Raw genomic sequence first — 15,127 nt, 5'->3', positions numbered from 1 at the left:
AATAACAAATTACACTAGGAAAATTGAAGATATGGCCCAGTCAAAGGAACAAACCAACAATTCAAATGACATACAGGAGCTGAAACAGTTAATTCAGAATGTACAAACAGACATGGAAAACCTCATCAAAAACCAAATCAATGAATTGAGGGAGGATATAAAGAAGGCAAGGAAAGAACAAAAAGAAGAACCTGAAAGTCTGAAAAAACAAATCACAGAACTTATGAGAATGAAAGATACAGTAGAAGAGATGAAAAAAACAATGGAAACCTACAATGGTAGATTTCAAGAGACAGAACATAGGATTTCAAAACTGGAGATGGAACATCTGAAATCTGACAAGAAACACAAACTATAGGGAAAAAAATGGAAAAATATGAGCAGGGACTCAGGGAATTGAAAGACAATATGAAGCGCACGAATATATGTGTTGTGGGTGTCCCAGAAGGAGAAGAGGAGGGAAAAGGAGGAGAAAAACTAATGGAGGAAATTATCACTGAAAATTTCCAAACTCTTATGAAATACTTAAAATGACATATCTAAGAAGTGCAGCGTACCCCAAAGAGAATAGATCCAAATAGACGCACTCCAAGACATTTAATAATCAGAATATCAGAGGTCAAAGAGAAAGAGAGGATCTTGGAAGCAGCAAGAGAAAAGCAATCCATCACATAAAAGGGAAGCCCAATAAGACTATGCGCAGATCTCTCAGCAGAAACCATGGAGGCGAGAAGACAGTGGGATAATATATTTAAATTATTAAAAGAGAAAAACTGCCAACCAAGAATCCTATATCCAGCAAAACTGTCCTTAAAAATGAGGGAGAAATTAAAACATTTTCAGACAAAAAATCACTGAGAGGATTTGTGACCAAGAGACCAGCTCTGCAAGAAATACTAAAGGGAACACTAGAGACAGATACGAAGACAGAAGAGAGAGGTGTGGAGAAGAGTGTAGAAAGGAAGACCATGAGTAAAGGTAAAAAGAAGGAAAATTAGATATGACATATAAAATCTAGAAGGCAAAATAGTAGAAGAAAGTACTACCCATGCAGTAATAACACTGAATGTTAATGGATTAAACTCTCCAATCAAAAGACATAGTCTGGCAGAATGGATTAAAAAACAGGACCCATCTATATGCTGTCTCTACTCAGAGGACAGAAGGCCAAGGACACAAATGGACATTTACACACCAATGTTTATAGCAGCATTATTAACAATTACCAAGAGACGGAAACAGCCAAAATGTCCATCAACAGACAGTTGACTAAACAAACTGTGACATTTACATAAGATGGAATATTATGCAGCTGTAAGACAGAATAAAGTTATGAAGTATGTAACAACATGAACGGACCTTAAGGACATTATGCTGAGTGTGATTAACCAGAAACAAAGGGACAAGTACTGTATGGTCTCACTGATATGAACTGACATTAGTGAATAAACTTGGAATATTTCCTTGGTAACAGAGACCATCAGGAGATAGAAATAGGGTGATATATTGGGTAATTGGAACTGAAGGGATACAAATTGTGCAACAGGACTGAATATAAAAACTCAGAAATAGACAGCACAATACTACCTAACTGTAATGTGATTATGTTAAAACACTGAATGAAGCTACATGTGAGAATGATAGAGGGAGGAGAGCTGGGGACATAAATGAAATCAGAAAGAAAGATAGATGGTAAAGATCGAGATGGTATAATCTAGGAATGCCTAGAGTGTATAATAATAGTGAAATGTACAATGTACAAATTTTAAAAATGTTTTTGCATGAGGAAGAACAAAGGAATGTCATTATTGCAGGGTGCTAAAAATAGATGATAATTAGTACTTTAAAATGTCACCTTATGTGTGAGACTAAAGCGAAAAATGTTTTTTTGTTACAAAATTTATATTTTGACTAGAGCATTTCCTAATATAACTCATGTAGATAGTTTGATTGAATGTCATAAGTACTTGGAGTCTCAGGTAGGACATGAGATTTTGTTGGTTTGTCCAGAGTGATGCCCCGATGAATCCCAGAGTGATTTGATCAGTGACTGGAAAAGTATTTGCAAGCCCCCTTCTGGGAATGGTGAGAGTGGGGAGAAATTCAACTTCCCCAAGTTGAATTCTTGATATTCTCACAAGCAGTGTGGACAACCAAAGCTATAGGCTGAGCCCCCAGGCTTGGGGGTTGTTCATATGAAACTTAACCCCACAAAGGATAGGTCAAGTCTACTTAAAATTTAGGCCTAAGAGTCACCCCCAAGAGAGTCTCTTTTGTTGCTCAGATGTGGCCTCTCTCTTCAGCCAACATGACGAGCAGTCTCACCACCCTCCCCCTCTCTGCATGAGACATGACTCCCAGGGGCGTCGACCTTCCTAGCAACATGGGACAGAGATTCTGGAATGAGCTGAGACTCAGCATCAAGGGACTGAGAAAAACCCTAGAATGAGCTGAGAATTAACATCAAGGGATTGAGAGAACCTTCTCGGCCAAAGGGGGAAGAGTGAAATGAGACTAAGTGTCAATGGCTGAGAGATTCCAAACAGAGTCAAGAGGTTATCCTGGAGGTTATTCTTATGCATTAAGTAGATATCACCTTGTTTTTCAAGATGTAGTGGAGAGACTGGAGGGAACTGCCTGAAAATGTAGAGCTGTGTTCCAGTAGCCATGTTTCTTGATGATGATTGAACAATGATATAGCTTTCACAGTGAGACTCTGTGAATGTGAAAACCTTGTGTCTGATGCTCCTTTTAGCTACTATATCAACAGAAGAGTAGAACATATGGAATAAAAATAAATAATAGGGGGAACAAATGTTAAAATAAATTTAGTTTGAAATGCTAGTGGTAAATGAAAGCGAGGGGTAAGGGGTATGGTATGTATAATCTTTTTTTTTCTCTGTTATCATTTTATTTCTTTTTCTGTTGTCTTTTTATTTCTTTTTCTAAATCGATGCAAATGTTCTAAGAAATGATGAATATGCAACTATGTGATGATATTAAGAATTACTGATTGTATATGTAGAATGGAATGATATTTTAATATTTTGTTTGTTAATTTTTTTTAATTAATATAAAAAGTTAAAAAAAATTAAGGAGGAGGAGTGCAAAGGTAATTCAGTGGTAGAATTTTTACCTGCCATGTGGGAGATATGGATTCACTTCCTGGTTCAGGCACATCCCCAAAAAAACAAACAAGCAAAACAAATAAATGAAAATTCAACAAATGTTGCTGCAATAATGGGATACTCACATGGAAAAATAATGAAATGTGACCCCGCCATACAGCATACAAAAAATAATTAAGAAGGGATTAAGACATATCCAGATAAAAAAAAAGCTGAGGGACTTTGCCACGACTAGAGCAGCCCTAAGAAACACTAAAGGCTCCGTAGGACACTAGACAATTGAGTGAAGCCACATGAAGAAATAAAGATCTCCAGTAAGGATAATGTCATGGGTAATAAAAATACCAGTACTATTGTATTTTTTATTTGTAGCTCCACTTTTTTGATATATATGGGATCTAAAAGGCAAATGTACAAAATTTAATGGTAAACCAATGGTTTGGGACGCATAATGTATAAATATATAATTTATTATAAGAACTACGTAAAAGTGGAGGGACAGAGGGGTATAGGAACATAGTTTATATAAGCTATAGAAGTTGTTACATTAGTATCAAAGGAAATGAGATTGCTATGGATTTAGGATGTTAAATTTAAGCTCCAAGGTATTCACAAACCAAAAACAATGGATATGCAAATTTATAGAGATGAATAGTAGAATGCAGAATGCCAGGATTGGGGCTAGGGGCTATGGGGAGTTAATGCAAAATGAGTATAGGGTTTCTATTTGGGGTGAAGGTAAACATACAGTAATGGATGATGGGGAGGGTACCACAACACTGTAAATGTGTTTACTCCCACTGAATGATATGCTTGGGAGGGATCCAGATGGAAAGATTTATATTGTATATATACTTCCACATTGAAAGGAAAAAAGCAAGAAAAAAAGAACAAATAAGCAAATAAAAGAGATAATGACAATTAAATGCAACACATGATAATGAATGGGATCTAAGAATGTAGGAAAAAGAGCTCAAGAAGATATTACTGGAACATAAGAAAAAATGGAATATAGAATGTAAGCTTTATATTAGTGCTAAATTTCTTGAACTCAGTAACTGCACTTAAGGCGATGACATAAACGGATTTCCTTGTTGGTAAGAAGTGCACATGGGAGTATTATGTATTCAAGGAGTATGATGTGTATAACCTGCTCTCAGGTGTTTAGAAAATAGATAAACAGTAAGATAATAGGTAGAACAATCCTGCAAAGATTGCAAAATGTTAAAATTGGTTGATCTTGGTATCTGGGGAGGTCGGGGTATGTTGGAGTTCTTTGTATGGAACTCCAACAAACTTTGTATTATATTATAAAACTTTTTTTTATTTTTGCAACTGTCCAAGAAGTTTTAAATTATTTCAAAATAAAAAGTTCAAACAATGGTTATCTTATGTTATTACAATGAAATGTTTTTTTAAAAATTGAGTTTTTGTTTGAATTTTTTTGTTTGTTTGTTTTGTTTTGTTTTTATCTAAAAACCAAGATTTTGAGTCTTTGTTGTATTGATCCTACTGAGCCTATTTCCCTCTAGGGCAAGTGAAATGGTAAAGTCTGTGTGAGGGAAAGAACCTTATGGTAAATATAAACAAATTCAAATTTTAGAAAGAGGTAAGAAGACAAAACACTTCAGTTAATACTTCACAGTATCACCTGGCCAAACTCGCTAATAATGCTTAAAATTAGTGATAAGCCTTTAAAAACTATAATCAGAGCAGTAACATAAGCATACACTCTCTGTGATGTACTCTGAAAATTGGCTATGTATAAAAGGATGTGTCATTATTTTTCAGGGAAAGTCATTCGTAACTAAATCATTATACTCCCCCTGGATATTCTTGTACTTTTCTCTTATCTGTGAAAGTTAACAATTGACTTCAAAGTTGTAAATGCTTTGTGTTCTAAAATGTTATGGAATTCAGTTTTAATCAAAACAAATTTATCAACAGTTCATTTCCAGGCTAGTTCCCTAAGCCTATTTAATTCACAGTGTAGCTGAAATAAATTACATTTGAAATGAAAATTGTAGGAAAAACACTGTTGCATTATTTAAGGGAGCCCTCAGTGTAGACAGGCACAATAAATGCATGTTTCTTATACATAAATGGCCTGGTAGGAAAAGCTGATACAGCGGAGTCTGCCTCATAGTCTCAGAAGGTCTCCTTCCCGCTCCCTTCTCCCGATATCCTTGCAGCCAGGAATGCTCCCTTTTCCCTTTTCTCCAATCTTGCTAATAATGTACATGATTAAAGAAAAAAAAGAGAAAAGTCTGCTGTGAATTTGGTGCTCACAGAAAGAACACCACAGGAAGAGTGGGGCATTGGTGATACGTACAGAAAGATTCTTTTTAAATTTACAAGCATAGTTTAATTAAATTTCCCTTAAACATTTTAAACTGCATTCATAAATTTGGCATATTCAATTTTCATTTTTAAACACATCACCTACCCTGACAAGTAAAACATTCTCTAATACTTAATAACTAAATTAAGTTCATAAACATAACAAATCTCTTGAACATTCTTGTACTATAGCGTTTGCAAACCAAAAATCTTCTTACACCTTTCAGTGATAAATTACAAATCTAGTCAATTACTCCATTATATCAAGTTAGGATCAGAAGGCTAATTTCTCATGTCCCTTCTCCTCTCATGCACCTAATTATTTTTAACATTATAAATACCATATGCCAGATATAACCAGATTATTCCTAAATTTAATATGAAGGTATTAATACTGTGGGCTCTGTTTCTTGATTTTTCTACATTTAATTCTAAATTTTCCTAAGGCTAAAACACAAGTACATACTACAACTGAGGGATTAATTATATCATCTCAAAATTAGCTGATGTTCCTATCCCAAGCAAGCTGGGTTGACTTCTTGCCAGAGAGCTTTGGCTTAAGGCAGAGTCTGAATTCCATGTTGATTTTTCCAGCACCAAAAATAAATGCATTCAACCCTTAAAAAATATTGGTCACTTACAAGTCCAAACCTTTCCAACTGAAATGGTTGATTTTGCAAATCTGCCTTCTGGGTTTATATCAAACCATTATCTAATTCTACGGGTCTTCTCCACTTTAGTTGGATTCAACTAATCTTTTCACTGCTTGATTGAATTGGACATTATTTTCAAGTTTTTGTCTTTATCTGCTATCTTACTGATGGGCATGTGTTTGCTTCAGAGAAGGAACTGAGTACCTTGGACACTGTGAGACTCCATTTTATTTAAAGTGGGAAGGGGGAAAGAGAGAAAGCCTGGTGTCATGGTCACGTTCACAACTTGGCCAAGTGGTGGTACCAGTTTGTCTGGTTGGACAAGTGCTGGCCTGTCTGTTGATATGAGGACATTTCATAGAATTAAATCATGATTCCATTGGATGCATCTAGAGCTGATTCCATTTGCAATCAGCCAAGGGAAGAGTCTTCTGCAATGAGTGTTGCTTAATCTAATCACTAAAGCCTTTTAAGGAGGATTCAGAAGAGACAGGCTCTCTTCCTGCTTCAGCCAGTGAGCCTCTCCTGTGGAGTTCATTCAGACTCCCCCATCAGAATCGTGAGCATCACAGCCTGCCCTACAGATTTTGGACTCTACATTCCCATGGTTACGTGAGACACTTTTCTAAATTTTATATTTATGAATATTTCTTGTTGATTCTGTTTCTCTAGAGAACCCTAACTAACACAACTTGGTACCAAGAGTGGTTCTTAAGAAATAAAATCTTAAAAATGGGTTTTTATGAATAGTTTTCTACTCTGACTGGACTCAAAGGCACTAAGGACTCTGATTCCCATAATCAGAATGACACTGCCAAGCCATGGAGTGAGTTGGCAAAAGAGATAGTCAAAATATCACCATTCAATTCTTCCAATGCTTTGTTTGTATGAAGCCAGGCTCTGGGAGATAATGTTTCTGACACTTTTACAGAGTTTTGTGGAAGTAGGAAATATAGAGGTGTTGGCTGGTTGTTTTTAGATACACTGGATATGTTGATGAGTGAAAGGGATGGACTTAAGGCTTCAAATGAGAAACTTAAGCATGGTCTGACAAATGTAGAAGTTTCTACGAATTTCCTGGAGGAAAATTTTATTCCTATAGCCGTGGATTTGAGATCTCTGAAGATCAGACTCAGAATCTTATTGTTAGAGTAGCGACTTTACAACGTAAACTGGAATCTCAATCTTGCAAGGTGTCTGCTGTTAAAGTGAGGGCATTGATTGAAAAAGAGTGGGACCCTGAAAAATGGGATGGTGCCATATGGATTGATAATGATGTTGGGGGTGAGGTTGAAACCCTAGGTCATGCTGAGTCTTCTCTAGATAAGCCTATAATAGTCTGCCCTGAGGACATAGCCACCTCACTTCCAGCCTGCCTTGAGGAGTTGGCCATCCAAACTCCACCTGAAGGGATTAGCCCTAGTGTGATTAATCCTGTTTCACCAGATGAAACTGCAAATGAAGGCCCTGAAGCGAATGGCTTGGAAGATATTTCCAATTCTTTTCATGATCCATTCCCACCACCCTTCATTTCTTCTAGACCTATAACTAGACTAAAGTCCCAACAGGCCCCAAAAGGTGAGGTACAAAGTATCACACATAAGGAGCTACATTATACTCCAAAAGAACTGTGTGAATTTTCCAATTTATATAGACAGAAATCAGGGGAATATGTGTGGCAATGGATTTTAAGGGTGTGGGATAACGGTGGAAGGAGTATAAGGCTGGATCACGCTGAATTTATTGATATGGGCCCACTAAGCAGAGATTCTGTATTCAATGTCATAGCTCAAGAGGTTAGAAAAGGCAATAGCTTTTTTTTTTTTTGGATTACTGGTTGAAACATGGGTCAAAAGGTGGCTGACATTACCTGAGGTTGAAATGCCAGAACTGCCCAGGTATAATGTAGATGAGGGGATCCAGAGGCTTAGAGAGATTGGAATGTTAGAGTGGATTTATCATGCAAAGCCTGCTCTTACACCCCAGGAATGTCCAGAGGATGCACCTTTTACCAAAATAATGAGAAGCTCTCTAGTTGGCCCTTCTCTGTAGACCAGATATTACTGTGGGAACTGCTGTCACTGAGCTGGAATCCTTAAACACAATGGGGATGACTGGATCACGAGTTGGCAGAAGGCAGTGGCAGCACTTAATCACCAAAGACAGGGCGGATGTGGCTATTATAATAGATAGCAAACTCAAAGCAGGAATCAAAATAATCTGACTCACAGAGATTTGTGGTGTTGGCTAGTAAATCATGGGGTACCTAGAAATACAATAGAAGTGTAGTCTACTAAATTCTTGTTTGAGCTGTATAAACAAAGAGTTCTAGGTCAAGTGAACAGAAGTCTAACCTGAATTATGAAAACACACAGTCACAGCCCCTTAATCAATTTCTAGACTTGAGACAGTTTACAGACCCAGAGCCCCTTGAATGAAGGGGAGGCCAGATCCCTTTGGGGCAGAACCCTGTTATACTGCCTCAAATTTATACTGTTAATCTTCCTCCAAGCCTTCCCCAAGGAAAGCAATGCCCTTTCACCAGGGTAAATTGTGCATTGGGGAAAAGGAAATGATCAGATATTTCAGGTATTATTAGACACTGGTTCAGAAGTGGCATTAATTCCAGGGGCTCCAAAACGTCCCTCTGGTCCACCAGTCAGAGTGGGGGTTTATGGAGGTCAGGTGATGGATGGAGTTTTAGCTCAGGTCCATCCCACAGTGGGTCCAGTGGGCCCCCAAACCCATTCTGTAGTTACTTCCCCAGTTCCAGAATGTATAATTGGAATAGACATACTGAACAACAGGTAGAATCACCACATTGCCTCTCTAACTCTTGCAGTGAGGGCTATTATAGTGGGAAAGGCCAAATGGAAGCCAATAGTACTGCTGCTACCTAGCAAAACAGTGAATCAGAAGCAATACTGGATTTTCTGGAGGGATTTCAGAGATTACTGCCACCCTTAAGGACTTGAAGGATGCAGGAGTGGTGATTTCCACCACATCCCCACTTAACTCTCTTATTTTGCCTGTGCAGAAAACAGACAGGTCTTGGAGGATGCCAGTGGATTATGTAAACTCAACCAGGTGGTAACTCCAATTGCAGCTGCTGTTCCAATGTAGTATCATTGCTTGAGAAAATCTATACATCCCCCACTACCTGGTATGCAGCTATTGATCTGGCAAATGCTTTTTTTCTCAATAGTTGTTAGTAAGGACCACCAGAAACAGTTTGCTTTCATCTGACAAGGTCACTGTCCTACCTCAGGGGTGTATCAACTCTCCAACCCTATGTCATAATCTTGTCCACAGGGACCTTGATTTCTCCCTCCCACAAGACATCACACTGGTCCATTATAATGATGCTATCATGTTGATTGGACCTAGTGAGCAAGAAGTAGCAAGTACTCTAGACTTACTGGTAAGGCATTTGTGTGTCAGAGGATGGGAGATAAATCCAACAAAAATACAGGGGACTTCCACCTCAGTGAAATTTCTAAGTGTCCAGTGGTGTGGGGCATGTCGAGATATCCATTCTAAGGTGAAGGATAAGTTGCTGCATCTGGTCCCCCCTACAGCCAAAAAAAAAGCCACAATGCCTATTCATCTCTTTGCATTTTGGTGACAACATATTCCTCATTTGGGTGTGCTACTCTGGCCCATTTATCAAATGACCAGAAAAGCAACTAATTTTGAATGGAGGCTAATTTTGAGTGGAACAATGTGGAGAGCCGCCACCCGGGTCAGGCCTAGTGGACGCGCTGCAGCCTGCTCCAGAGTTCCCCCCGCCCATCGAGTGAGCCAAGATGGCGCTCACATCCTGCTTCCGTGTATGACGTACATATCCGCCAACCGTGCCCACCTATCACCACTGTATACGTGGCGTCAGCCCATTGGACCCCGATTATGTATATAAGATGTTACCCGGATGAGGTGGGGGAATAACCCACAAGGAGCCGTACCTGACGGCCGCATAGAGGTTGTTCCCCCGTGGGGTGTCTTCCCCCGCGTGGAGCCAGTATTAGAGAAAGCTTGCTTAACCCCAGTAAAGATCTGTACTCACAACCGCTGCGTGTTCCGGACTCGTGTCTTCACCAAGGTTAGTCTGTCTGCGTCTATCTCTCTCTCTCTCTCCGGCCCGGCTCTCGCCGGTTGGGCCTCCTGGTGTGTCGGTCTGCCGAACAGCTGAGGCGTCGTGCGGTCCCGAGGCCAGTTCCTTTTCTTTCTGGGTCAGCATTTCCTTTCGGAGCGCAGCGCCTCTACCTGTGTCCTCCGCGCGGCTCGCCGCCCTGGGGCCCATGGTGGGTCCTGCCGGACGTCTGCAGGCGGGGTCGGGCCGGAGACCCGCTGCCTGGAGCGGACCGGAGGCCGCCGGGCGGGAGGAGCGCGGCGCCTGGGCCCGTCGACCCGGGAGCTCTTCGTCGCACCAGCGAGGCAAGGCACGGGACGGCAGCCAGGCCCTGAGCTGAGTGAGAAGTCGCGGACAGAACAAGAGGAGGCTCTGTGACAGGTCCAGTCTGCTGTACAAGCTGCTCTGCCACTTGGACCATATGATCCAGCAGATCCAATGGTGCTGGAAGTGTCAGTGGCAAATAGAGATGCTGTTTGGAGCCTTTGGCAGGCCCCTATAGGAGAATCCCAATGCAGACCCTTAGGATTTTGGAGCAAAGCCTTACCATCTGCTGCAGATAACTACTCTTCTTTTGAGAAACAGCTTTTGGCTTGCTACTGGGCCTCAGTCGACACTGAATGCTTAACCATGGGACACCAAGTTAGCATGAGACTTGAGTTGCCTATCTTATGTGGGTGTTTTCTGACCCACTGTTCTAGTTCGCTAGCTGCTGGAATGCAATATACCAGAAACAGAATGGCTTTTAACAAGGGGAATTTAATGAGTTGCTAGTTTACAGTTCTAAGGCTGAGAAAATGTCCAATTAAAACAAGTCTGTAGAAATGTCCAGTCAAAAGCATCCATCCAGGGAAAGATACCTTGGTTCTAGGAGGCCAGTGAAGTTCAGGGTTTCTCTCTCATGTGGAAGGGCCCAAGATTGAACACAGTCAGGGCTCCTCTCTCATCTGGAAGGGCACGTGGCAAACACGGCGTCATCTGCTAGCTTTCTCTCCTGGCTTCCAGTTTCATGAAGCTCCCCAGGAGGCGTTTTCCTTCTTCATCTCCAAAGGTCGCTGGCTGGTGGACTCTCTGCTTCGTAGTGTTGCTCTCTCTGAATCTCTCATTGTCCAAAATATTTCCTTTTATAGGACTCCAATAAACCAATCAAGACCCACCCAAATGGGTGGAGACATGTCGTCCCCTAATCCAGTTTAACAACCATTCTTGACTAAATCACATCATCCAGGGAGATGATCTGATTACAGTTTCAAACATACAGTATTTACTAGGGATTATTCTACCTTTATGAAATGATACTTTGATTAAAACATGGCTTTTCTAGGGGGAATACTTCCTTTCAAACCAGCACACCCACCAAGCCATAAAGTTGGGCGTGCGCAGCAGCACTCCATTATAAAATGGAAATGGTATATACAAGATTGGGTCAGAGCAGATTCTGAAGGACTAAGTAAGTTACATGAGGAAGTGGCCCAAATGCCCATGGCCTACACTCCTGCCACATTAACTTCTCTTTCCCAGACCAGAGTTTGGCCTCTCAGGGAGCTCCTCTTGGTGAATTGACTGAGGAAGAGAAAACTTGGGCCTGGTTTACAGATGAGTCTGCATGATATCCAGGTACCAACTGAAAGTGGACAGCTGCAGCACTACTACCCCTTTCTGGGATGTCTGTGAAGGACAGTGGTGAGAGGAAATCCTACCAGTGGGCTGAACTTTGAGCAGTGCACCTTTTCATTTTGCTTGGAAGGAGAACTGGCCAGAGGTGCATTTGTATACTGACTCATGGGCTGTTGCTAATGCTTTGGCTGGATGGTCAGGGACTTGGAAATAGCATGATTGGAAAATTGGTGACAAAGAGGTCTGGGAAAGAGGTATGTGAATAGACCTTTCTGAGTGGGTTAAAAACAGAAGATATTTGTATTCCATGTGAATGCACACCAGCGGGTGACTTCAGCAGAGGAAGGTTTAATAATCAAGTGGATAAGATGACCTGTTCTGTGGAAACCAGTCAGCCTCTTTCCCCAGCAACTCCTGTCATTGCCCAGTGGGCTTATGAGCAAAGTGGTCATGGTGGTAGGGATGGAGGTTATGCATGGGCTCAGCAATGAGCTTGCACTCACCAAGCTGATCTGGCTACTGCCACTGTGAGTGCCCAATCTGCCAGCAGCAGCAACTCACACTCAGCCCCCCAAATAGCACCATTCCCTGAGGTGTCCAGCCAGCTACATGGTGGCAGGTTGATTACATTGGACCACTTCCATCATGGAAGGGGCAGCAATTTGTTCTAACTGGAATAGACACATACTCTGGATGGGTTTGCTTTCCCTGCATGCAAAGCTTCTGCAAAAACTACCATCGTGGGCTTACAGAATTCCTTATCCATCATCATGGTACTCCACACAGCATTGCTTCTGATCAAGGAATACACTTCACACAAATGAAGTGTGGGAATGGGCACATGCTCATGAAATTCTCTGGTCTTACCATGTTCCCGACATCATCCAGAAGCAGCTGGATTGTTAGAACAGTGGAATGGCCTTCTGAAAACTCAATTATGGTGCCAACTAGGTGGCAATACCTTGAAGGGCTGGGGTAATGTTCTCTAAGAGGCTGTATATGCTCGAACCAGCATCCGCTGTGTGGTGCTGTTTCTCCCATAGCCAGGATCCATGGGTCCAGAACAAAGGGATGGAAATGGGAGTGGTACCACTCACCATTACCCCTAGTGACACCCTAGGAAAATTTTTGCTTCCTGTCCCTGCAACCCTGAGCTCTGCTGGTCTGCAGGTTTTAGTTCCCAAAGCAGGAGTACTTCCACCAGAAGAAACAACACTGATTCCATTGAACTGGAATCTAAGACTGCCACCTGGTCACTTGGGGTTACTCATGCCCCTGGATCAACAAGCCAAGAAAGGGATTACTTTACTGGCTGTAGTAAGTGACCCTGACTATCAGGGGAAAATAGGACTGTGACTACACAATACAGGTAAAGAAGAGTTTTCCTGGAATATATGAGATTCCCTAGGGTGTCTTTTAGTATTACCATGCCATGTGATTAAAATCAATGGAAACTTTAACAACCCAACTCAGGTAGGACTACCAGTGGCTCTCAAAATCAGGAATGAAGGTTTTGGTCACCCCCAGGCAAAGAACCATAGCCAGCTAAAGTGCTTGCTGAGGGTAAAGGGAATATGAAATGGGTAGTGGAAGAAGGTAGTGATAAATATGAACTATGACCACGTAATCAGTTATAGAAACAAAGATTTTAATGCTGTTTTATTTATGTTATAGTATTTAAGTTGTAAGATATCAAGCTTAAGAGTGAATATTACCCAAGGACTTACACCCTACTTGGGGAGATTTAATGCATTTCTGGTTGTACGTAGGACAGTTGAGTATTGCTAGGCAAGGAAAAAATGTGTGTTATTACTTTCTAGTTAAAGATTAAGTATGGTTTAAGGTGATGTGTATAGCTGCCAAGTTTACAAGGGGTGGACAGTCATGGTCAGGTTCATGTGACAATTTTGCCAGATGGTGGTGCCCAGTCATTTGGTTGGGCAAGTGCTGACCTGTCTGTTGCTATGAGGACATTTCATGGACTTAAATCATGATAATGTTAGCTGTATCCACAGCTGATTGCTTTTGTAATCAGCTAAGGGGAGGGTCTTCTGCAATGTGTGGTGCTTAATCTAATCACTGGAAGGCTTTTACTGAGGATTCAGAAGAGAGAGTCACTCTTCCTGTCTCAGCCGGTGAGCTTTTCCTGAGGAGTTGTCGAGACCCTTCACTGGACTCAGCAATTTTCAGCCTGCCTCACAGACCTCGGACACTTACATTCCCACGGTTGCCTAGCCAGCCTCACCTGAGAGCTAGTTGAGGACCTTTAGCGGTTACCAACTTGTGATCTGCCTTACAGATCTTGGACTCTACATTCCCACGGTTATGTGAGACACTTTTACAAATTTTATATCTACGGATATCTCCTGCTGATTCTATTTCTCTAGAGAACACTAGGTAATACAAATGGATTATATATGTAACTGTTTTTTAGATTCTCCTTTTAACCCATTGTAACATCTTAACTGCTTTTCTCATTAATTAATGAGTTAAATGAAATTCTTTACATATGCTTATTTTATATTCATATGAGAGTTATAATTGTACCTTCTTAGAAAGTAAGTATTCTTTAACAGAATTAAATCCACATCCCAAAGACACCAGCATGTGGGTACTCGGCCAAAGGCTGAGAGCCTAAAATTCACATCAAATCACAACTGAATGGATTGGTTCTGAACTGTCTACTTCTTCAGTTAACATATCCCAAAACTTGGGCCTGGTTTACAGATGATTCTGCATGATATCCAGGTACCAACCGAAAGTGGACAGCTGCAGCACTACTACCCCTTTCTGGAATGTCCGTGAAGGACACCTCTGCAAGATGGGGTCAAGAGAGAACACAGGCTTTCAGTTTAGAGGCTGACATACTTCTATCAAGAGTGCTCATGAAATCATAGAGATAGTGATTTTTCTAACATTGTTGGCAATTAAAAGAATGTTTCACAGGACTGTTAGACATTTTTGAGCCCATGGCAGGATTGTATTCATAGAACTCCAGAATTTTAAAATTATATAGGTGTTTTAGTTTCCAAGCTGCTAAAATAAACACCATACAATTGGTTGGCAGAACAACAAGAATTTATTGGCTCACAGTTTCAGGGCCAGTATATTCAAGCTGGCTGGCATCTCGGGGGGTCCTTGGCTTTCCCTCACAAGACGCATGGTAGCATCTTCTCTTTCTTCTGGGTTCCACTGACTTCTAGCTTCTTGCCTTCCTGTGGCTTCTCCCTGTGTGTCCAACTTCCTTTGCTTATAAGGAC

The sequence above is a fragment of the Tamandua tetradactyla genome, chromosome 7 (assembly GCF_023851605.1).
Source record: "Tamandua tetradactyla isolate mTamTet1 chromosome 7, mTamTet1.pri, whole genome shotgun sequence".
Classification (NCBI taxonomy): domain Eukaryota; kingdom Metazoa; phylum Chordata; class Mammalia; order Pilosa; family Myrmecophagidae; genus Tamandua; species Tamandua tetradactyla.
Note: the sequence above shows the minus strand (reverse complement) of the source record.